We start from the raw sequence: 22,521 nt of genomic DNA on the forward strand, positions 1-22,521 counted from the left end.
GGTCTGAGGCTGAGAGGTTAGCAAGTGCCCGTGTTTTATTGTGGCGGGGAAGCCAGAAAAGGTACAGAGGGAAGTTATTGCAAGCCATGCCTTCCCAGGGAGGGGCCCGTTCCGCAGAAGGGTGGAGTCGCACCAAATGCTGGGCGGTGCTGTGTCCACCTGGGGACAAGGGTGGACATCGGAGCTGAGGCTGGAACTCCGGGAAGCAAGTTCCACGCAGACCACCCTGGCTGAGGGGGTGAAGAGTGGCTTCAGGGTGTGGCCTGGGAAGGCTGGGCACCAGGGGCAGGGCCACACAAACTAGCCACACTGCCGAGCTTAGAGGGACGCTGGACAAGTGTCTGCAGAACGGGAGGGGATGCTGGACTTATGGGGTGGGGGTACTGTGAGGACCCAGTGGGCAGGGACAAAGCCACAAAGGGCGGGCCCTAGAGCGAGGGTTGGAGTTTGCCACTGGTCCCCTCGGAGGGCGTGGCCTGATATCAGGGGGTGGGGCCTCAGGGGAGGTCGAATATCCGGGGCGTGGCCACGCTGAAGGGGTTGGCCTGGCATCTGGCCATGGCTACCGGTCAGTGTCCTGAAGAGCTCGGGTGCTATTCCTTGGAGGTGCTTGGGTCTCATCCTCGAGGGTGTATGAAATGGGAAGGCCCAGGGTGTGCTCAGAGTCTGTGTCTGAGTTCCGCTGTTTGGATGTCCGCCTCGCTGTGCCCTGCTACAACGCCCACCCGCGATAGCTCAGCCGCCGCGCATTCAAGCGCTGCCCTCTGCTTCACATGCCCACTGGGCTTAGGTAGGACACGGCTCCTGGGAGATGGCTAGGTGGGCCGCTCTACTCCGAGTCCCACCCTAGGCCCCACCCGCTTCCCGAGGCCTCGCCCTCACCGGTGTGCAGCATCAAGTCGCTGGCGTCCCGGCACAGGTAGGAGGTCACCAGTTAGGACACCACCGGACTCAGGTGCACCGCCTTGCAGTTAACTGAAAAGAGCGTCAGCCTGAAGAGAAATCAGGAGCCCTGCAATGGGGTGGGGCCAGAGACAGAAGGCTGGACAGTGAGCCCTGTGACCCCCAGTAAGAAAAGAGGGACTGAGGCATCCTCTCCCACCCTCCGTGACAAGCAGACACACACACACACACACACACACACACACACGCCCTCACAACAGATAGAAAGATACCTGGAGAGAGGGGACAAAAAAGAAAGGGAAACAGAGAGGGGGGGAGAGAGAGACATCCCACAGATAGAGTAGAACTGAGTCAGAGCTCCCCAGAGACATGCTAAGACAGAGGCCCCGAGGGGAGCAGCACGGAAGTCTAGATACACCTCCAGAAAGCCAGAGAGCAGGGCTGGGGTTAGGGAGGGCCCCCGCCCCCGAGCCAACACTTAACCAATGCCGATGCAGAGGAAACTGAAGACGAAGTCAGCCATGTTCAGGCAGAGGACCACTGGCCGGGAGGAGAGGGCCGTGGGCGGGAGGAGGACTCGGCACAGTAACATGAAGCCCTATGCTCATATGGATGAGAACTGGGGAGAGGGGGACGGGGCCCCAGAGTCACCCCCAGACACCCCTCTTGGTCACCCTCCAAAGTCATCTCTGCTGATACCAACAAGCAGCCCGAAAGACACCCCCAAAGTCTGGCACATCCTCAAAATCACCCCTACTCACCTCCCCAAAGTCACCTCCTAGAAACCCCAAAGTAACTCCACTCTCACTCACAAGGTCACCCCCAGGGACCCCTAAAGTCATCCCCCAGTCACACCCTTACAGTTGTCCCAAATCACCCCTACTTAACCTCAAACCCAATTCTCAGACACTCTCATAATCCATCCCACACACCCCCAAGGTCACCCCACAGAGGACCCCCCAAAGGTCACCCCACTCACATCCTCAAGGCTACCCCACAGAATCACCTCAATCATTTCTTTCTTTCTTTTTCTTTTTTTTTTTTTTTTGAGATGGAGTCTCGCTCTGTTGCCCAGGCTGGAGTGCAGTGGTGTGATCTCGGCTCACTCCAACCTCTGCCTTCGGGCTCAAGCAATTCTCCTACCTCAGCCTCCTGATTAGCTGATACTACAGGCACCTGCTTTTTCTACTTTGTCGACTTTTCAACAGTGCAAAATTGTTTTAGCCAAATAGGCCAAGACCTCATCTGCTTTGTTTCTGGCAAACTGCACATCTCTAACACCCAACAAGAAAGAGAAAGGATCATCATATATACAGAACAGCAACAGCACTCTGGGAATTGAGGGAAATATCAGACCCCTTGGTTTTTTGTTTTTGTTTTGCTTTGTTCATAGAGATGGGGTCTCACTGTTACCCAGGCTAGTTTCAGATTACTGAGCTCAAGCAATCCTCCCTCCTTGGCCTCTCAAAGTGCTGGGATTACACGTGTGAGCCACTATGCCCAGCCAGTTCCCTTAGTTCTTTCTGCTCATTGAAGAGTCGAGAAGCAGAGGTCAGGGAGAAGGCACCAAGCCAGAAACCAAGACCTTGAATGGTGAATTTGGTCTGCCCAGAAGAGCAGCCTGACATCTCTTGGGGACACCCTCCACCCAACTCACATAACCGTGGTTGAGGGATTCTCCTGACATATGCTGCCCTCCGGGCCACAGAAGTAATCATGTGATTCTGGCTGAGCCAATCACAGTACCCCAGCCGCAGACCCTGCAATTGGCCCAAAGATGGACACATGACCAAAGCCAACCAATCAAGCTCTGCCCCAAGACTTTTCATTAGGAAGCTGTCAGGGAAAAGCAGTCTCTCCTCAAGGATTACAAGCCTGAAGCTGCCTAAGCCTTGGACCTAGCCTCATGGGGAGAGTAAAACTAAGAAGGAAAACAGACAAGAGAAAGAGCATTGAGCTGACACTCAAGTCCCTGGCTCTCGTCATCCCAGAGAGCAGCCCACTCTGTGATTTGGTCAGAATGAATGGACATTTGCAGCTTACCTCCCCACCATGCATTTCACCTCCTGCCCATTCCCCATTCTCAGCCCCAGTTATAAGCCAATCAGCCAACTGTACTCCACTGGCCATGTAATTGGCTTGGGGTGCTCATGTGCCCCAAGCCACACAGAACTCTTGCAAGAACTGTTGATAACTTTTTTCTACTGGACTCGGCAGTTATTACCAACTCTGCCAAGTTGCTAACAGCTCTGCCAGTTTTTTGTCTGTCTGCTCTCAGATCCATTCCCTGCCCTGCCCTGTTAGGCACTGCAAGGACATTTCCCAGCCTCCTTTGCTAACCATCTTATCACTGTGTTTGGCTAATGGGAGGCACTGGCAGAAGACTGGTTCTGGGAGGAGAGGGCAAGCCAGGGTATTTATCAGCCTCTCTATCTCTGCATGTGGTGGGTCTTCAGTAGTAGTTGTATCTATTCTCTGATTCTAGCCACTTTTGAGCAATCCAACCATCAGCCTATGCCTTCCAGAGGGCTCCAGTTTCTGGACTGTAGTAATACCACCTCCTCCCTTTGTCCTTCTGGCCAAGTAGCAGCATCCTGTAGTTCCTAACCCCTGGTTTGCCTCACTATTTCCTATTGGCTTCTCAGCTCCTCTGTTACTCACGAACCAATTCCCTGTATTTGCTTCCAGAATCTGGAATGATTTATTTTCCTAACTGGATTCTGACTTGCCACTACACAGAGCCTTGAGAATGAAGCCAATCCAAGTAGCCAAAAAACAGTAATATCTGATACTATCATTTGGGCCCCTGGATCCAGCCATGCCTGAAGGCATTCCTACCATTGCCATTTTTCACTCAGGTGATCCCATAAAGGATCCCCTAGCTAGTTCAAGTTAGTTCACTCAAGCTAATACAACTAGTTTACTCAAGCTAGTTCAAGTTAGAGTTTGTGTCACTTGTGACTGGGCAGGATGGCTCGCACCTGTAATCCCAGCACTTTGGGAGGCCGAGGCAGGTGGATCGTCTGAGGTCAAGAGTTTGAGACCAGCCTGGCCAACATGGTGAAACCCTGTCTCTACTAAAAATACAAAAGTTAGCCGGGCATGGTGGTGGGTGCCTGTAATCCCTGCCACTCGGGAGGCTGAGGCAGGAGAATCACTTGAACCCGGGGGGTGAAGGTTGCAGTGAACCGAGATCACGCCACTGCACTCCAGCCTGGGTGAAAGAGTGAAACTCCATCTCAAATTTAAAAAAGTAAAAAATTAAAAAAAAAAAAAGAGTTTGTGTCACTTGTGACCCAAAGACTCCTGACTAATTCAAGTCCCTTCCTTAGGACAGCAGGGAGCACAGAATTCAATGTTCCCTGCATACGAACTCCAAAATGACAATCAAAACCCAAAAATAAGCAATGAGAATTTAAAAAAACAGAACTTAAAAAAACAGAACTGAATGTTCATCAAAAATCTGGAGGGAGAACCTCCTGAAGCCAAGAAGCAATTAATAAAGTCACAGAGACAAAGGTGAAGAAATTAAACTACCTAAAAATTCTAAGGCTGGGCACAGTGGCTCATGCCTGTAATCCCAGCTCTTTGGGAGGCTGGGGTGGGCAGATTGCTTGAGCTCACAAGTTCAAGACCAGCCTGGGCAACACGGAAAAACTCCACCTCTACCAAAAAATACAAAAATATAGCTGGGAATAGTAGTGCTCCCCTGTAGTCCCAACTACTTGGGAGGCAGAGGTGACAGGATGGCTTGAACCTGGGAGGCGGAGGTTGCAGTGAGCCGAGATCTCATGCCACTGCACTCCAGCCTGGGTGATAGAGCCAGACTTTGTCTCAGAAAATAAAACAATTCTAGATTTCTGTACCTTAAAAAATAATAATAAGGGCCAGGAGCGATGGCTTATGCCTGTAATCTCAGAACTTTGGGAGGCGGAGGCGGGTGGATCACCTGAGGTTAGGAGTTCAAGACCAGCCTGACCAACATGGTGAAACCCCATCTCTACTAAAAATACAAAAAAATTAGCCAGGCGTGGTGGCGCCAATAACCTACAATTCTCGGGTCAGTATCCAAGACCCTCCACCAGCCAGGAACAGTCACGGGGTCGGTATCCAAGAGCCTCCACCAGCCAGCAGCAATCGCCCGGTGAGTGTCCAAGACCCCTTGTCAATTATTCACAATCGCCAGGTCAGTATCCAAGAACCTACACCAGCTATCAGCAGTCAACAGATCAGTATCCCAGAAACACCAGCCATTACCTACAGCCACAATTTCAGTATGTGAGGTGCTTCACCAATTTTCCAAGCTCACTGCTTCAGTATCCAAGGCTCTCACCTCCTGACTAATCATCAATTATCCCCAGCAACAAAGATCATGGCCAAAACTACCTGTCAACAACCAAGACTGCCCATTTAAGTGTTCCAACCCCCAAGTTCCAAGCCCGGGCCATTGTCAATGTGCCCCTATCACTTACCTACAGCCCCGAGCCCACTATCAAAAGCATTGAATCAGTTACCTGGGAGTCCCAGGAGAGTCTGAAGGCAAGTGTGCTCAGCTCTGAACTCAACCAAAGTCCTCTAGACAAGATGCAAAACCTCTCATTGTGCAGCTCCATTGAGGTCAATTCTGGCAGGTATGAGACAGGGCCCAGGCTGGAAGCCAAGTTCTAAGCTAGACTTCTGGGGGAGGAGAAGCAGTGCTCTGACCTCTCCTGCCTGAATGAGTACAACTAGGATGCTTGGAAGGCCTGCCCTGCCCTCACCACTCATGGGACCCATCTCTCCACTTTATCCCAGGGACCCCTCCACCTGTCACAGAATGGTTTCTTCCTTCCCTGCAATGATCTTCACAGGTACTTTATGATTCTCACCACCACAGGGTGGTCCTCCCAGCCACGGGATGGTCCTCCTTGCCATAGGATGATCCTCACTGACTGAGATGGTCCTCACTGCCCCAGAGTAATCCTCACTGCCCCAGGATGGTCCTCACAGCACTGGGATGGTACTCATTGTCATAGGATAGTCCCCACTGCCCCAGGATAATCCTCACTGCCTGGGATAGTCTTCACAGCTCTAGAATGATTCTCACTGCCCTGGGATAGTACTCACTGGTCCAGGATGGTCCTCACTGCCCTGGAATAATCCTTACTGCCCCAGGATTATCCTCACCACCCTGGGGTGGTCCTCATTGCCCAAGATGGCCCTTACTTCCCTGGGGTGATCCTCACTCCCTGGGATGGTCCTCCCTGCCTGAGATGGTCCTCCCTGCCTGAGATGGTCCTCACCGCCTGGGATGGTCGTCACTCTCTGGGATGGTCCTCACTCTCTGGGATGGTCCTCACTGCCTGGGATGGTCCTCCCTGCCTGGGATGGTCCTCCCTGCCTGGGATGGTCCTGTCTGAGATGGTCCTCACTGCCTGGGATGGTCCTCCCTGCCTGGGACGGTCCTCCCTGCCTGGGACGGTCCTCACTGCCTGGGACGGTCCTCACTGCCTGGGATGGCCCTCCCTGCCTGGGATGATCCTCCCTGCCTGGGACAGTCCTCCCTGCCTGAGATGGTCCTCACTGCCTGGGATGGTCCTCACTGCCTGGGATGGTCCTCACTCCCTGGGATGGTCCTCACTCCCTGGGATGGTCCTCACTGCCTGGGATGATCCTTACTCCGTGGGATGGTCCTCACTTCCTGGGATGATCCTCACTCTGTGGGATGGTCCTCACTGCCTGGGATGGTCGTCACTCTCTGGGATGGTCCTCACTCTCTGGGACGGTCCTCACTCTCTCAGATGGTCCTCACTGCCTGGGATGGTCTTCACTGCCTGGGATGGTCCTCACTGCCTCAGAGGGTTCTCACTGCCCTAGGATTGTCCTCCCAGCCCTAGAGTGGTCCTCACTTCTGGGAATGTTCCTCACTGCCCACCCCACTTCTCACTGCCCAAGAAGCTGCCCTCACCAACCTAGAGGTAGATCCTCAGTGCTGGAAGTATCAGTCTCAATGTCTCTTCTCTGGAGCCCAATTTAAATTTTCCCAAAATGAGAATAAGTAATTTGCAAGGGAGGAGCTTTGAGAATACTCCCACACCAACTGGTGACCCTTGTCCCCGTGCTCAGAGCCTGGGCCAATATTAGTGCTCCTGATTATCTTCCTTCCCCAGACTTGCTGGACCTTTCCTAGGCCTTCCTCCTCTTCTCCAGCATCACCAGCTTCTGCCTTTGCAGGGCCCTAATAAGCACCATCCTCTTTACCGGCTCCAACCCATCCATGCTGGATTTCTTCACCTTCATCACCAGCATCCTGACAGGCATGGCACTTCCCTCAGGAACCAAGGCGAGGAGTACCTCCTCCAGTGCCAATCATGAAACCCAATCCCATCCCCACCACACTCCAATCCATCGCCATCCTCACCATCCGCAATCCCAACCCCATATCCTTCCAAATCTCTAACCCATTCCAGTGAAAAACGTCACCTACCAGCCCAACCCTATTTCCAGCCCCAGCACCAGCCTCCACTTCAACTCCCATCTCCATCACCAACAAATCTCAAACTCATTCACATCCCTTTCCCTCATGTCTCTACTCCATCCCAATTCTACATTCTTTCCAATCACCAAACCAGTCTCATTACCATCCCCAACCTCTTCAAACATCTCAACAACCAACTTAGCATCATGTCCAACCATCCTCAACGTATGTTTCAAATGCAACCCAATTCTATCACCTGTGAACTTCAATGCCAAACTCAATCTAATCCATTCCCAATTCCATCCTCTTACCCATATCCAATCCATTCTTATCCCCAACCATAACCTATCCTCATCCACAACCCACTCCCATCACAACCTACCCCCAACCACCACCCTTCCCCACCACAATTCACTCCAACCACAACCAACCCAAACCACAACCCATCCCATCCACAACCCACCCCCAACCATAACCTGTCCCCACAACAATCCACTTCCAACCATAACCCATCTCCATCCTCATCCCCAACCACACCCATCCCCACCCCAACCCACCCCCAACCAGACCATCTCTGTTCCAACCCATCCCCAACCACAAACCACCCCATTTCAACCCATCCTCACCCCAACCATAACCCACCCCCAACCACAACCCACCCCAACTACGACCCACCTTCAACCACAACCCATCCCAACTACAACCCATTCCCGACACCACTCTCAACCTCGTCCTCTATCACTCAAACTTCAACCTCTACCCAATACCCAATCCTATCTCCCATTCTAACCTCATCCCAAATCCTGTCCCACCATCACCAGCAGCTCTGTGATTTTGTTCAAGCTACTTCATCTGTCCAAGCCACAGTTTTCTCACCTGTAGGATCAGGACAAAATTTGCTACCACATGGAAATGTACTGAGGATTGAATTAGAAATGTCAGTACTTGGCCGAGTGCGGTGGCTCACACCAGCACTATGGGAGGCGGAGGAGGCTGAGGTCAGGAGTTCAAGACCAGCTTGGCCAACATGGTGAAACTCCATCTCTACCAAAAAATGCAAACATTAGCCGGGCGTGGTGGACTGTGCCTGTAGTCCCAGCTACTGAGGTGGCTGAGGTGGGAGAATCCCTTGAACCCAGAAGGCAGAGGTTGCAGTGAGCCAACATTGTGCCACTGAACTCCAGCCTGGGCAACAGAGTGAGACCCTGTCTCAAAAAAAAAAAAAAAGAAAAAGAAAATGTCAGTACTCGTTGGTAGCTATTTAACTGTGCACAAGTTCTTATCATGATAATCCTCCCATCCCCAGCCAAATAACTTAAAATTAATAGTCAAATTACAATAGCTTAGTTTCCATGCATGTGCCCAATCATACTTTAAGCGGGGGGGTTAATTTGGAGATTAGGGATATTGTGTTCCTGTCCCTTGTAATTGATCACAACTTTTAGTTGCTTCAGGAAAACATTCTTGCAGAGTGATAATAAGGTTGAGAATAGAGAACATTCAACTTTCTATTTCCTTGTTAGTAAAAAGCATTTGGCCAGGTGTGGTGGCTCACGCCTGTAATCCCAGCACTTTGGGAGGCCAAGGTGGGTGGGTCACGAGGTCAGGAGTTCGAGACCAGCCTGGCTAACATAGTAAAACCCAGTCTCTACTAAAAATACAAAAATTTTCCAGGCGTGGTGGCGCACGCTTGTAGTCCCAGCTACTCGGGAGGCTGAGGCAGGAGAATCACTTGAACCTGGGAGGCAGAGGTTGTGGTGAGCCAAGATCACGCCACTGCACTCCAGCCTGGGCAACAGACTGAGACTCTGTCAAAAAAAAAAAAAAAAAAAAAAAAAAAGCGTTCATCCAGTTTATCTAGTAGCTCTTCCTAATTGTTTAAATATAAAGTACAAGGTATAGAATATTGTGCAAAAAAACTATGAGTTTTTTAAAAAGTATAGAAAGCACCTTCGTTTTAAACCATCTATAACAGAACATTTTTCTGTAAGAAAACCATTTCTGTCTATTCCTCTTTTTAATTAAACAGAAAATACCTTCTATATTATTTTTCAATAACATCAGACAAAACTACCCAGTACTCCACTGTCCAGGGGAAAAAGTCTTTTCCTATTCACAAATTATCTTTAATTCATGTCATTCCAATATATCCAGAATGACTAAATTCCTTGTCTATTTCTTCCGAAGCCCTAAAGACCCAATAGAATGAAAATTATCAATCCCAATCCCTAAGGGCTTGCTGTGTACCAGGAAATGTGCCAACCTCAGTAACTCCTCATGACGGCCCAAGGAGATGGGTCTTATGATTGTGCCCACTCTACAGATGAGGAAACTGAGGCTCAGAGATATGGCATGGCTGCCTTAAGTCCAGAGGTGGAGGCAGGGAAGATCCCTGCTGTTGGCCTCAAAACCCGTGGTTACAGACTTACCATTGCCTGGTTAAAGCCCAAGGCTTGCACTTTCAGTGTCCTCTAGCAGGACATGGTCAGAAGCCCATCTTCCTGCTTAGGAGCAAAGGTACAGGGTCTGGGAGGTTAAAGAAAGTGGGGAAATAATGAGCCAGAGCCAGGCAGCCACATGACTATGGGAAGTAGTCCTCACATACCTGCTTCTCAGCCTCCTAACACCTGTGCTCATGCAGGAACCAGCATCATGCTGGGTATCCTGTTCTACCTGCTGCAGGCCCACAAGCACCTGCAGGAAGGCATGACCTACCAGCTGGCACTCAGCTTCTACCTGACCTGGGCCAGCTTCTTCCTGATTACTGGTATGGGAGAGGATGAGGTTGGGTTTGGGCATGGGTTCAGGGATGCAGACAGGAATCTTGTGGGATAGCATTTGGGACAGGGCTGGGGTTGTGGACAGGGCTAGATAGGAAGTGACTGAAGTGGGAGGCGGGATTGGGGATGCACATGGGGCTGGATAACGGGGATGGGGCTGGGTTGGAGTTTGGGTATGGGTTAGGGACAGTGTAGGGGATGAAGGTGAGTTTCGGTTTAGGAATGGGTTTGGGAATACGTTAGGGGATGGGATGGAATTGGTGATGGGTTTAAGAATAGGTTTGGGGATGGGGTTTGATGCAGAGCAGGGCATGCAATTGGGCCTGCGGACAGGACCGTGATTGGGATTGGGCGGATGAACTCTGTGTCTCATCTCCTGTGCCCTCTTCCTCTCCACAAGGCTTCTTGTACTATCTGAATTACATGTACTTCTGGTCTATCCTGGCGCTGCAGCCCATCCGGACCTAAGACACGCGAATGATCCCACCGCTGGTCTGCTCCCACAGCTCTCTGCCAAGTGTGTGACTACCCTGCTCTCTGGCCCCTAATCCCATGAAGACTCATCTTTTTTCAGTCCCTTCTGACCCACCTCAATCCAGATTAATAATCTATCTTTTAAAATAATCTGTATTTTCTGCCCAGAATATTCTTTAATTTAGCTCCGAGCCTTGGAAGCATTGGTGGAACTGAAACCCCTCTCTGGGGCCATCTTTGGGCCCTCTGGGGTAGAGGGATAGGGAAGGGAATGGATTCCTAAGTAAGGGACTCAAGGCACAAGGTCAACAAAGAGGCCGAGCCAATGGTCCCTGGCATACAGATAGTGCTTAATCAGTGTTTGCCGAATATCTCATTCTCCCCAAGCCCTTTTAGCTTCATCCTTTATTTTTGCAGTCCTTAATAATTTACCCTTCCGGAAGCAAATCCCCCTGCACCCACACTTCACCTCCTGCCCTTACCAGTAGCTCCTACCACCACCCCGTCTTTCTTTTCCCCAGAGTCCCCCAGCACAAGGCTGTGTAATGGCCCTTTGAAGATGGTTTGGGGCTAACAGAGAGCCATTTCCTGGACAGGGCAGAGTTGAAAGCCAAGTACAAAGTCGTATCATTGTCCTACAGGGCCTTGGCCTGGGGCTGCCACCTATCTCCCTCTCATACAGTGGCTAAGCTACCTGGTTTTGAGTCTAGGCTCTGTCACTTAGTAGCTCTGTGACCAGAGACAAGGTGTGGAACCGATGTGTAAAATGAGGATAATATAGTACTTTAATCTAGGTAGGATTTAGCACAATGCCTGGCCCATAGTGTGTGCTCTTTCTGTACTATTGCAATAATCCTCCCCCTTGTCTCCTGCAAAAGGCTCCCAAATTTATTCATTTACTTACTTAATTTTGAGATAGGGTCTCTCTCTGTCACGCAGGCTGGAGTACAGTGCTGCAACAGCTCATTGCAGCCTCAACCTCCTGGGCTCAAGCAATCCTCCCAACTCAGCCTCCTGAGTAGCTGGCTCCACAGGCATGTGACACCATGTCTGGCTAATTTTAAAATTTTTTTCTAGAGATGGGGTCTATGTTGCTCAGTCTGGTCTCAAACTTCTGGGCTCAAGTCATTCTCCTGCCTCGGCCTCCCAAAGTGCTGGGATTATAGGATTAAACCACCACTCCTCGCTGCAAATTTCGTCTTTAAACACAGATGGAGCTGCAACTACATGCCAGACACTGGATGCATAGCACTGATCAAACTAGACACGAATCCTTATCCTTATGGAACTGACATTCAGCAAGGCAACAAAATACGGCCATAAACAAGTAGTTAGGGCTGGGCATGGTGGCTCACACCTGCAATCCCAGCACTTTGTGAGGCTGAGGTGGGTAGATGGCTTGAGCCCAGGAGTTCAAGACCAGCCTAGGTAACAAGGCGAAACCCAGTCTCTACAAAAAACACAAAAATTATCTGGGCGTGGTGGTGTCCTCTTGTAGTCTTAGCTACATGAAGGCTGAGGCGGGTGGACTGATTGAGCCTGAGAAGTCGAGGCTGCAGTGAGCCATGATGATGCCACTGCATTCCAGCCTGGGTGACAGAGTGAGACGCTGTCTCAAAAAATAAAATAAAATAAAATAAAGCAGACAATAGTTAGAGGTGAATGTTACGACGAAAAATATAGGAGGGTAGGTGAGATGGGATTGGGAACAAGAGAGCCTCACAGTCACATAAAGTGGAAGCAAGGAGGTCAGGAGACTCCATTCCAGGATGACATCTGAGCAGAGACAGGACCAAGGGAGGCAGAAAGCCATGTAGATGGGGGAAAAGAGTTCCAGGCAGAGAGGACAGTACATGCAAAGTCCCTGAAGTAGAAACGTCCTTGGCAGGTTCTAGGAGCACCAGGGAGGCCAAAGGAGAGGAAAGAGATGCAGGCTGAGAGGGGACAGGGGCCAGATCACTAAGGGCTGCGTGGGTCACAGTGAGGACTTTGCTTTTATGCTAAAGTGAGGCAGCAGCCAGTGACATAAATGTCTCTCATTTCCTTAAGAGAGGAATGTAGGTCTCTTCCTTTTACTTCAGACCACAAGGTTCATGAAAGGAGTCTCCTCACTAGAAAGAAGAAAACAACCCAAATGACCAGGGACCTGCTAAACAAAGTGTGTTTAATTCACACAAAGGAGCCCTTTGCCATTGTTTAGTGAATGAGATAATTCCGTATGTACCCATGTGGGGAAAAAACTTATGGGACAAATTAGAGTGGAAAAAAGTATCTTTATCCATTGTGTGTGTGTGTGTGTGTGTGTGTGTGTGTGTGTGTGTGTGTGTGTGTAGTCCACACCAGGCCAGGCGTGGTGGCTCACACCTGTAATCCCAGAGCTTTGGGAGGTTTGAGGTAGGCTGATCACTTGAGGTCAGGAGTTCGACACCAGCCTGGCCAACATGGTGAAACCTTGTCTCTACTAAACATACAAAAAAATTAGCTGGGCGTGGTGATGGGCACCTGTAATCCCAGCTACTTGGGAGGCTGAGGCATGAGAACTGCTTGAACTCGGGAGGCAGAGGGTGAAGTGAGCTGAGATCACACCACTGCACTCCAGCCTGGGCAACAGAGCAAGACTCCATCTGAAAAAAATAAAACATAAATAAAGTCCACACCAAATCGTTGACAGTGAAACTCCTAGAAAGTGAGTTTGGAGTAGAGAAGTTTCATTTTTTTTATTTTCAAAATAATCATATAAGTGGAAAGACTGTATAATCGTATCAGCGGAAAGACACTCCTCAGATCTCCAACCCTACCAAGAATGCAGGCCCCCAGGCCTTAGACCATCAAAACTGGGTGTGAGCCCCAAAGGCCTCCCTCAGCCCCAGGAGTCCCAGCTCCCAACCCCCTCTTCTCCCAAACACGGGAATCACGACCCCAGCCCCTCCTCCCTCAGCCCCAGGAGTCCAGGCCCCCAGCCCCTCCTCCCTCAGACCCAGGAGTCCAGGCCCCCAGCCCCTCCTCCCTCAGACCCAGGAGTCCAGGCCCCCAGCCCCTCCTCCCTCAGACCCAGGAGTCCAGGCTCCCAGCCCCTCCTCCCTCAGACCCAGGAGTCCAGGCTCCCAGCCCCTCCTCCCTCGGACCCAGGAGTCCAGACCCCGCCCCTCCTCCCTCAGACCCAGGAGTCTTGGCCGCCGTCCCCGGCTTCTCCAGACCCAGGGTCCCTCCTTCCGGCCCTTGCGTCACTGTTCTAGCCCGGCCTCACACCGTGTAGGCTCCGCCTCTAATTCTGCGCCACGTGGGCGCTTTCCCAGGACGGCTCCCTGTCAATCTCCGTACTGGCCCCGCCTCCAGCCCCATGGCGGGGACTTAATTTGGCTCCGGCCCTTCGGCTTGGGCCCCGCCTCTGCAGCCTCAGCTGAAGCCCCTGCCGCGCAAATAGTCCCAGCGGATTCTCTCTCGGGTTGGGCCGCCCTCGGGGTCCTTTCTCTTCACGGCGCATCTTTGGGGCTGTCTTCAGAATTGCCGGACGCAGGTGACAAGACAATCGTTTCCATCATATCCTGGCCCCTTTTTGTCCGTCCCAGAGACAGCGCCTCCTCGTTTGTTCAGGAAGATTCTAGCGGAAGCATGCGGTATTCCTTTCCTTAAGCATGAAATGGGGTTTCCCAAACAGGCGTGTGTATTGGACGCCTCGGACCGAGCGCGGGCTGGCGCCGAGGACCGGCCTTGCGAGCGGCGCGCGCTATAAAGGGGCGCTTGCTGCAACCCGCTCCCGCTTTGGAGAGAGAAATGCTGGGGTAAGGTTGGAAGTTGTGACTTTTTCCCGGCTGTGTGGCGGGGCTTTGGGGTGAAGGACGCACGTGTCCTGAAGGTCTCGAGGCTGCAATGAGACCGGTCGTGTAGTCGCGTGGAAAGGGTCAGGGCGTTTGCAGGGACCCAGAGAGCGCGCTCCGGGACGAGTCTGGGAGTTTTCTGCGGGGATGGTGGTAGCTGTTTGGGGCGCTTGGAAGGTGGCGACTCTTACAGCTGGCGCGAACAGGGATGCTGGGGCGGACCCCCCTCCGTCTGCCCCTCTGCGGAGCTCGCCCCTTGTGCCGCCCGCACCCCGCGGGCCTCCGCCATCTTGTCCGTTTGGTTAGGGGAGAGAGGTGGGCGGCCTGGGAGGCGATATTGAGTTTCTTCCGAGTGTTTCCATCCTCGTGCTACCTACAGATGCTTCCTTAGGAATTCGCTCTTGCTTTTAAAATTCTGGACGGCCGGCATTTTTGTGCAACCTTGAACAAAGACTAGGGAACGGGTGAGGAGAGGGTTTTGGGGGGTTCCATAGGGACACAGATAGGGTATCGAGTTACCAAAGAAGTGAGAGTGAGGTCTCTAGGTGAGTTGCCGGGTTTGAGAACCATGTAGGAATGGATATAGAAGGAAGCAAACGAGTCCTTTGTTTATCTGCGGGAGTCATTCTGACCGTCCATGCCACGTGAGAGGGTTTTGTTAACGTTAGTTATTCGCTTAGGTCCGTTAAGGTCTTGAACATCGGTTTCCTGACTTGAGCGGGGCCCATGCCCCTGCCAAGGAGGCTCAGCATGGAAGCAGCTAGCCGATTTCCTGTCTCCCACCACGACACAGCAAGGAGCTCTACTTGACTTTCCTCCTTCATGCAACCACCTAGAAAAGCGTTGAGTTTGCTCATGTCACAAGTGAAAGTATTTTCCTCATGCATTCATCATTGGCACGTCTTCTTTTGGCAATGTTAAAATCTACCAACAAATGGGAAAGTTGAACATTTGCACCATCTTGCCACATTCAAAAACCTTGTGCTTAGTGTTTTGAAAGTAAGTTTCATGGCCGGGCGCGGTGGCTCATGCCTGTTATCCCAGCACTTTGGGTGGGTCGCTTGACCCTAGGAGTTCAAGACTAGCCTGAGCAACATGGCAAAACCCCATCTCTACAAAAAATAGTAAAGTGAGCCAAGCGTGGTGGTGCGGGCCTGTAGTCCCAGCTACTTATGAAGGTAGTGGGAGGAACCCCTAAGCCTAGGAAGTGGAGGATGCCGTTAGCCAAGATCGCGCCACTGTACTCCAGCCTGGGCAACAGAGCAGACTCTTAGGAAAGAAAGGTTCATATTTCACTCAAATATGTGTACCTACAGTAACATTTTTCTACTTAATGTTATTAGCGTTGTCACCCTTAATGACATTAATTCCTTAATACTGCAATTTAACAATCTGCTTTCTGCCTGTTTTTCCTCAGTCATCTTCGAAATGTCTTTTACAGCTGATATGTTCAAACCTGACACAGTCGAGGGTCTCTGCTCATTATTTATTATTTACAAGTTGGCTTTGTTTCTTCCTAGAATAGCCCCCTTCCTTCTCCCTTCTCAATAAGTTCTTCCAGGGGATTTGTGTCTTGGCAGCTTTCTCTGTTTATGGGTTGTGTGCAGGTGTAGCCAGTGCTAAAGAAACCTGCAAACAGTGGGGGATGAACACCGGGGACATCTTCATGTAGTGCTTTTGGGGTCCTACCCATCCCATGAGGACAGTCCCCCGAGGACCTGTGATACTGGGGAGGTTAGGGCATCTTGGTGTCTCCATGAGCAAAACTGGTCATTCCTACCTTCTGGGTGGGTTTTGCGTTTCCTACTCTTTTTTTTTTTTTTTTGAGACAAGTCTTGCTCTGTCACCCAGGTTGGAGTGCAGTGGGCACGACTTGGCTCACTGCAGCCTCCGCCTCCTGGGTTCAAGCAATTCTCCTGTCTCAGCCTCCCGAGTAGCTGAGATTACAGGCATGCGCCACCATGCCTGGCTAATTTTGTATTTTTAGTAGAGACGGGGTTTCAGCATATTGGCCAGGCTGGTCTCGAACTCCTGACTTCGTGATCTGCCCGCCTCGACTTCCCAAAGTGCTGAGGTTACAGGTGTGAGCCACCATGCCCAGCCGCGTTTCCTATTCTTTAAGCTCTGTTTGTTAGCTTGGCCTCTGTCCCTGAAGGTAACTGGCCTCAGGACCTGGTTGCAGAGGGGCTGGGGCTCCCATGATGTCCAGCACTGGGCTCCGATCACCCCTGAGGACACAGTGCACCCCAGGAGCTTTGACACCTGGGGGTCTGAGGGGCCCCAGTTTTAATGGCTTGTGGACTTGCAGACCATTTCCTCCCCCACCCTCATTGTGTCTTTCTGTGTTACAGGAGCAGCTTCCAGCTTAGGACCACCCACCATGCCCATCCAGGTAAGAACCCTTGCTCCTGCTCCTTGACTCACCTGGGTTTAAAATATCTCACTGTCTAGGTTGACTTCATACCGTATCTCTGGGAACTAATTTATGTGCCAATGACTGTACTCAGTGCTTACATACAAAAACCATCTCAGGCCGGGCGCAGTGACTTATGCCTGTAATTCCAGCACTTCGGGAGGCCGAGGTAGGTGGATTACCTGAGGTCAGGTGTTCAAGACCAGCCCAGCCAACATGGTGAAACCCTGTCTCTACTAAAAATACAAAAAAATAGCCAGGCGTGGTGGCACATGCCTGTAATCCCAGCTATTCAGGAAGCTGAGGCAGGAAAATCACTTGATCCCGGGAAGCAGAGGTTGCAGTGAGCCAAGATTGTGCCATTGCACTCCAGCCTGGACAACAAGAGTGAAACTCCCTCTCCAAAAAAAAAAAAAACACCCATCTCACAGCTGTGGAAAACTAGGCAGGCAGGACTGGGTCCAAATCCCAGCTCTGCTGTTTACAGGCTTGGAGACATTCACCAGGGCATCACTCTTCTGCGCCTCACTGCTGTTAAACTGATACAATTCAAGGAACTCCTATTTTTACAATAAAAATAACAGGCTTTATCAGGAGAATTGTTTCAAAGAGCAAAATCAGACAAGCGTGAGTGTGTGTTATCAGAAAAGAGACAGGTGTTCTCAGCTCTGGGAGGGTTTTCATTTGTTCCTTAGATGTCAGGAGCTGGAACTGTGGCTGCAGTGAAATAGAACTGAAAGTGTGTTCTCTGGGTTCTTGGAGGTTTCAGCTGTTTCTGGCAAGGAAACTGGCTTTTGGGCAGGGTTGGCTGGGATTGCAGTTCCCCTGAGTATCTTTCTGCGGGCCCTGTCGCCTGGACTGGAGTGCAGTGGTGCGATCTTGGCTCATGGCAAGCTCCATCTCCCGGGTTCACGCCATTCTCCTGCCTCAGCCTCCCGAGTAGCTGGGACTACAGTCGCCTGCCAACACGCCCGGCTAATTTTTTTTTTTTTTTTTGGTATTTTTAGTAGAAATGAGGTTTCACTGTGTTAGCCAGGATGGTCTTGATCTCCTGACCTCGTGATCCACCCGCCTTAGCCTCCCCAAGTGCTGGGATTACAAACGTGAGCCACCGTGCCTGGCCAGGTCTTAATCCAAGATCCTCTGTGGGGTAGTGAATGGAGCTGAGCGTTTGTCATGGCTGGCTTAGAGGGGATTCCTGGGGACATAAGGAGTGGGGTCGGTGCCAGGTGGGTAGGGATGTGTGAGAGATGAAAAGACAGCTGGTGCGGGATAGGGAAGACAGAAGGGACGTGTAGCATCTGTGGATTCTGGGCCAGCGCCTTCCTTACGACTGTCCAGATAGAAAGTTCCTCGCCTTGTCCAATCTGGCAGCCACTGGCCACAGGTGGCTCTTGGACACCTGGAATGTGGCTAGTTTGTGGCTGGGGGCTGGGTTTTTAATTTTTCTTGATTAGTTTAAATAAGAGCCCCCTCTTCGTACAAAGCATATTTCTATGCAAAATGGAACTTTTGGTGTTTCTGTGGTTGTTAAACAGCAGCTCGTACTGAGCGAGCACCCGCAGTGTTAGTGCTTTTGCGAAGAATAAACTGAACTTATCCTGCCAGGGTCCCAATGAGAGGCAGCTGCTCCTTCCCCATGTCACAGAAGGTTCTGGTGAAGTCAGAGCAGCTTAGAAGAGCTGGGCCGGGGGCAGCAGAGGCGATTGAGGGGTATCCCGTTAGGGCACGGGAGGCCCAAGCAGAAGGGTTTGGCCCTGTCCTCTCACTGAACCCCACAGATGTGCCTGTCTGCAGGCATCTCTAGTCCCGTTTTCCAGAGAAACACTGCTGCTGGGGGGTGGGGAGGGGTGAGGTCAGTGCACCTAGATCATACAAGGAGCCACACCCAGACTGAGCTGGAAGGGTGGGGGGGGGGGGCAGCCTGGCACCCCCAGGGACCAAGTGTCATTCAGTTTGTTGCCTGATCTCTCAGCACTCTTCTGTGATGTCCCCCTCAGGACAGCAGGTGGTCCTGGGACCCACATCAGGAGGGGGTGCGGGCACTGGGGCCTCCATGATGTCCAGCACTGGGCTCTGACTGCCACTGAGGACACGGTGCCCCCCCCGGGACCTTTGACACCCGGGGGTCTGAGGGGCCCTGGCTCTGGGGAGGGCTGGTGGGTATCTTGGCTGCCCTGCACCCCACTGACCTTCTCCCCTCCCCTGTGCCCTCCTGCCTCCAGGTGCTGAAGGGCCTGACCATCACTCAGTAAGAACAGAGGAGGCTGCCTGTTACTCGTGGCGATGGTGAGAAGGCGGACGTAGACAGGTGCCCAGCAAGTGCCGAGTCAGGCGCTGCCCTAAGCACTGGGCTCATTAACCTTCTTAGTAACTGTCTTGGGGGGCGGAGGTGGGATGGGGGCTGGGGCTGGGTTGCAGTGAGATGTCCAGTGTGAGGGTTCTTGAAAGGGCTGCACTTGGCGACCCCATGATGTCCAGCACTGGGCTCCGACTGCCCCTGAGGACACGGTGCACCCCGGGACCTTTGACACCCGGGGATCTGAGGGGCCCCACTATAGGAGATGATGGTGGGGGTGTGGCCGTTTCCCCCATTCAATGCCTTTTCTGTGTCCTTCCCCTGACAGCATCCCTCCAGACGCTCTGCTGTTTCCTGCCTAGGTGTGGCTGCAGCCATGGCTAGGAAAGTGCTGGCACCCACCCACCTGGGCCGGAGCTGGTACTGTTCCTGCTACAGGGACACTGAGCTCCTGGCTATCTCGGCGCTTCGGGCAAGAACCGCAACAGGCTCTCCTGGGTCCTGCAGGTGTAAGGCCAGGCCCCTGCCTCGTGCCTCAGCTCTTGAGAGCTGCTGCTGCAGGGTGACCTGATCCAACCTGACAAGGTGCCATCTTCAGCTACCACTGCAAGGCCCTGAGGGCAACAGCAGCACGGCACTGCCCACCCGGCTGCTGATGGCCTGGTGCCAGCTGGGAGTCCTCCCGGCACTTCGAGGCCACTGAGCCGCCCTTCCAGCCCCAGCCCACCATGGACAGGGTATCCAGCTTCCTCCTCAACCTTGTCCTCTGCCCCTGAACCAGTGACGCCCAAGGACATGCCTGTTACCCGGGTCCTGGACCAGCGCCAGCTGGTCAAGGGCATAACAGTGCTGGAGGCCGTCCTGGAGATCCAGGCCATCACTGACAGCAGGCTGCTCTCCATGGTGCCAGGGCCCGCCAGGCCACCAGGCTCATGCTGGGACCCAACCCAGTGCACAGGGACTCGGCTGCTGAGCCACACACCCAGGAGAAGGTGGATCAGTGGGCTACCAAGGGCTTCCTGCAGGCTAGGGGAGGAGCCACCTCCGCTTCCCTATTGTGACCAGGCCTGTGGGGAGGAGCTGTCCATATGCCACCGTGAGACCTGGGCCTGGCTCTCAAGGACAGACACCACCTGGCCTGGTGCTCCAGGGGTGAAGCAGGCCAAAATCCTGGGGGAGCTGCTCCTGGTTTGAGCTGCAGTCAGGAAGCGTGGGACATGGTAGAGGAGGCAAAAAGCCTTGGGCACTACCCTCCCCATGGAGCCGTTCGGCGTTCCTCGAGCTAGCCACACCCTGATACCATGTTCAAGGACCCCGGAAGAGAAGAGTGTCTGCTCCCAACCTCCCCTGTGGGTGTCAGTGGCCAGACATCATGAGGGGAGCAGGCCTCGTGAGTGGACACTTACCATGAGTCCGTGGGGGGCGTGATCCCCCAGGCATCATGTGCCGTGTTACATTTCTGCCCAGACAGCAGGGTAGGTGGGTACCATGTGTGCCCACCCCTCCACCACATGGGGCCCCAAAGCACTGCAGGCCAAGCAGGGTGACCCCACGCCCTTGACATAAAAGCATGTTGAAGCGTTTACTCCGTTTTTGTAGGATTGGTTTGTTTTATGTTTTTGAGACTGTTTTGCTTTTGATGCCCAGGCTGGAGTGCAGTGGCACAATCTCAGCTCACTGCAACCTCCCGCTCCTGGGTCCAGGTGATTTTCCTGCCTCAGCCTCCCGAGTAGCTGGGATTACAGGCACCTGCCACCACGCCTTGCTAGTTTTGTATTTTCAGTAGAGATGAGATTTCACCATGTTGGCCATGCTGGTCTCGAACTTATGACCTCAGGTGATCCACCCGCCTTGGCCTCCCAAAGTGCTGGGATTACAGGTGTGAGCCACCATGCCTGGCCTGTTGTGGGTTTTAAGGTCTCTTGCTATGCCTTCTCTCTGAAAGCATGCATTGGCTGTGTGCTGTGGACAGGCAGTCCCTTCTGATGGGTCTGGTTTTGCTGTGTGTGGCTTCTGTATGGTCTGAGTTCTGGGTCTGGGTTTAGGGTGTGTTGGGGTCAGAATTACAGGTGACAGCTCTGAGGACTCACTGAGCCCTGGCAGTTCTGGCTTCACAGCTGAGGTTTTGGGCACAGGGGCCCCTGTTAAACAGTGGACATACCACTCCAAACTGTGGTGCTTAATCCTCTGTGGGCTCAGCTGCTGAGCTGGGTCCAGGGGGATCCACCAAGGCCTCTGCCCACTAGCAGGCCCCCAGCTCTGAACGGGCCCTTCCAGCAGGCTGCCGGGAAAGAGTGGGTTCTTGCCACCAGGTGGGAGTCGGTCACAGCCACAGGTAACCCCACCTGGCACTTGGGGTCTCCATGAGCCTGCAGGGAAGCAGCCAGGCTCCCTCCCAGGGCCAGAAAGTGTGAGGGGCGTATATTCCTCAGCCTTCCCAGGGTCATGGCTCCTGGCATCCATCTGGGGTGGACCGTGACCACCCAGCTCTTCTAGGGAATGCCGGGAAGGGCAGTGAGGCGGGTCTGGGGACTCCCCAGGGATCAGTCTGCATGAGAGGCTGCCCTCAGGACCCTGGGAAGAAATGGGCTAGGGCAGTATGCAGGTGGCCCTTGTGGCTGCTGCATGAGTGGGCGGAGTAGCTGTCATCAGCATCTGATAAATGATTGTAGTGGTGGACGTGTGGCCCGTGTGATGGTTGGGACCTGAACACTCCATTTTATTTAACCTAAACAGCCACACATGGTCATGGCTACTGTATTGGCCAGCGCCTCCACATCACTTGCAGCAGTTACAGTGCACAGCCAAGAGTGTCATCGGTTTTCCCTGCTCTCTGCCTGTCCCCAGGAAGTTAATTTTGTGAGTTGTGGAGTCCACTGGGTTAGAGTCGTGGTTCTGCCAAGTGAGACTTATCAGGGCCTGTCACTTGCCCAGAGGCGCACAGCCTCGGAAACCAGGCTTTGAATCGTGCACCTTTCTCAGGTCTGCTGCCAGATCCCCCTGACTCTACCCAAGTTCATGGTTGCATTGAGAGCTAGTGGGGGGGTCACCAAATAACCAGACTTGAGGGTCCAACTCCTGTGAGCCCGGTCTCCACAGGGCTCATGGTCCACATCGAGGCTCACTGAGCAAGGTCTTGTCACACAAGCTGCAAGTGGAGGTACATACAGAGTCCACCATGTCCTCAGCCAGCCCACGTGCTTGCAATTCTTATATGGAAAGGTGCATAAACATGCCACCTGGGTGTGGTGGCTCACACCTTTAATCCCAGTGCTTTGGGAGGCCAGGGCAGGAGGATTGCTTGAGGCCAGGAATTTGAGACCAGCCTGGCCAACATGCCAAGAAAACAAAATTAACCAGGCATTGTGCACACCTGT

The 22,521-nt window shown here is 52.6% G+C and overlaps 1 long non-coding RNA gene and 4 other non-coding genes across 6 annotated transcripts; 4 read left to right on the plus strand and 1 right to left on the minus strand.

Moving 5' to 3' along the window:
- Nucleotides 1-33: 33 nt before the first annotated feature.
- On the minus strand, nt 34-1,832 carry LOC116478162 (uncharacterized). Of its 2 annotated transcripts, none has more exons than XR_009209147.1 (3): nt 1,387-1,832; nt 883-1,012; nt 34-230 (listed from the first exon to the last, which is right to left on the minus strand). It is a non-coding gene; the product is annotated as an uncharacterized LOC116478162 (long non-coding RNA). The 2 variants fall into 2 exon arrangements; XR_004250732.2 differs by lacking the exon at nt 34-230 and adding an exon at nt 685-712.
- A 12,161-nt stretch (nt 1,833-13,993) lies between these two features.
- Nucleotides 13,994-20,729, plus strand: LOC116478155 (uncharacterized). The gene is made up of 4 exons (XR_009209141.1): nt 13,994-14,396; nt 16,784-16,824; nt 19,071-19,134; nt 19,473-20,729. It is a non-coding gene; the product is annotated as an uncharacterized LOC116478155 (transcript).
- LOC116479799 (small nucleolar RNA SNORD88) lies at nt 16,623-16,713 on the plus strand. Its single transcript, XR_004251104.1, has one exon. It is a non-coding gene; the product is annotated as a small nucleolar RNA SNORD88 (small nucleolar RNA).
- Nucleotides 18,894-18,986, plus strand: LOC116479800 (small nucleolar RNA SNORD88). The gene has a single exon (XR_004251105.1). It is a non-coding gene; the product is annotated as a small nucleolar RNA SNORD88 (small nucleolar RNA).
- On the plus strand, nt 19,308-19,398 carry LOC116479801 (small nucleolar RNA SNORD88). Its single transcript, XR_004251107.1, has one exon. It is a non-coding gene; the product is annotated as a small nucleolar RNA SNORD88 (small nucleolar RNA).
- Nucleotides 20,730-22,521: the final 1,792 nt, after the last annotated feature.

This window comes from Hylobates moloch, unplaced genomic scaffold (assembly GCF_009828535.3).
Source record: "Hylobates moloch isolate HMO894 unplaced genomic scaffold, HMol_V3 SCAFFOLD_12, whole genome shotgun sequence".
Lineage (NCBI taxonomy): Eukaryota > Metazoa > Chordata > Mammalia > Primates > Hylobatidae > Hylobates > Hylobates moloch.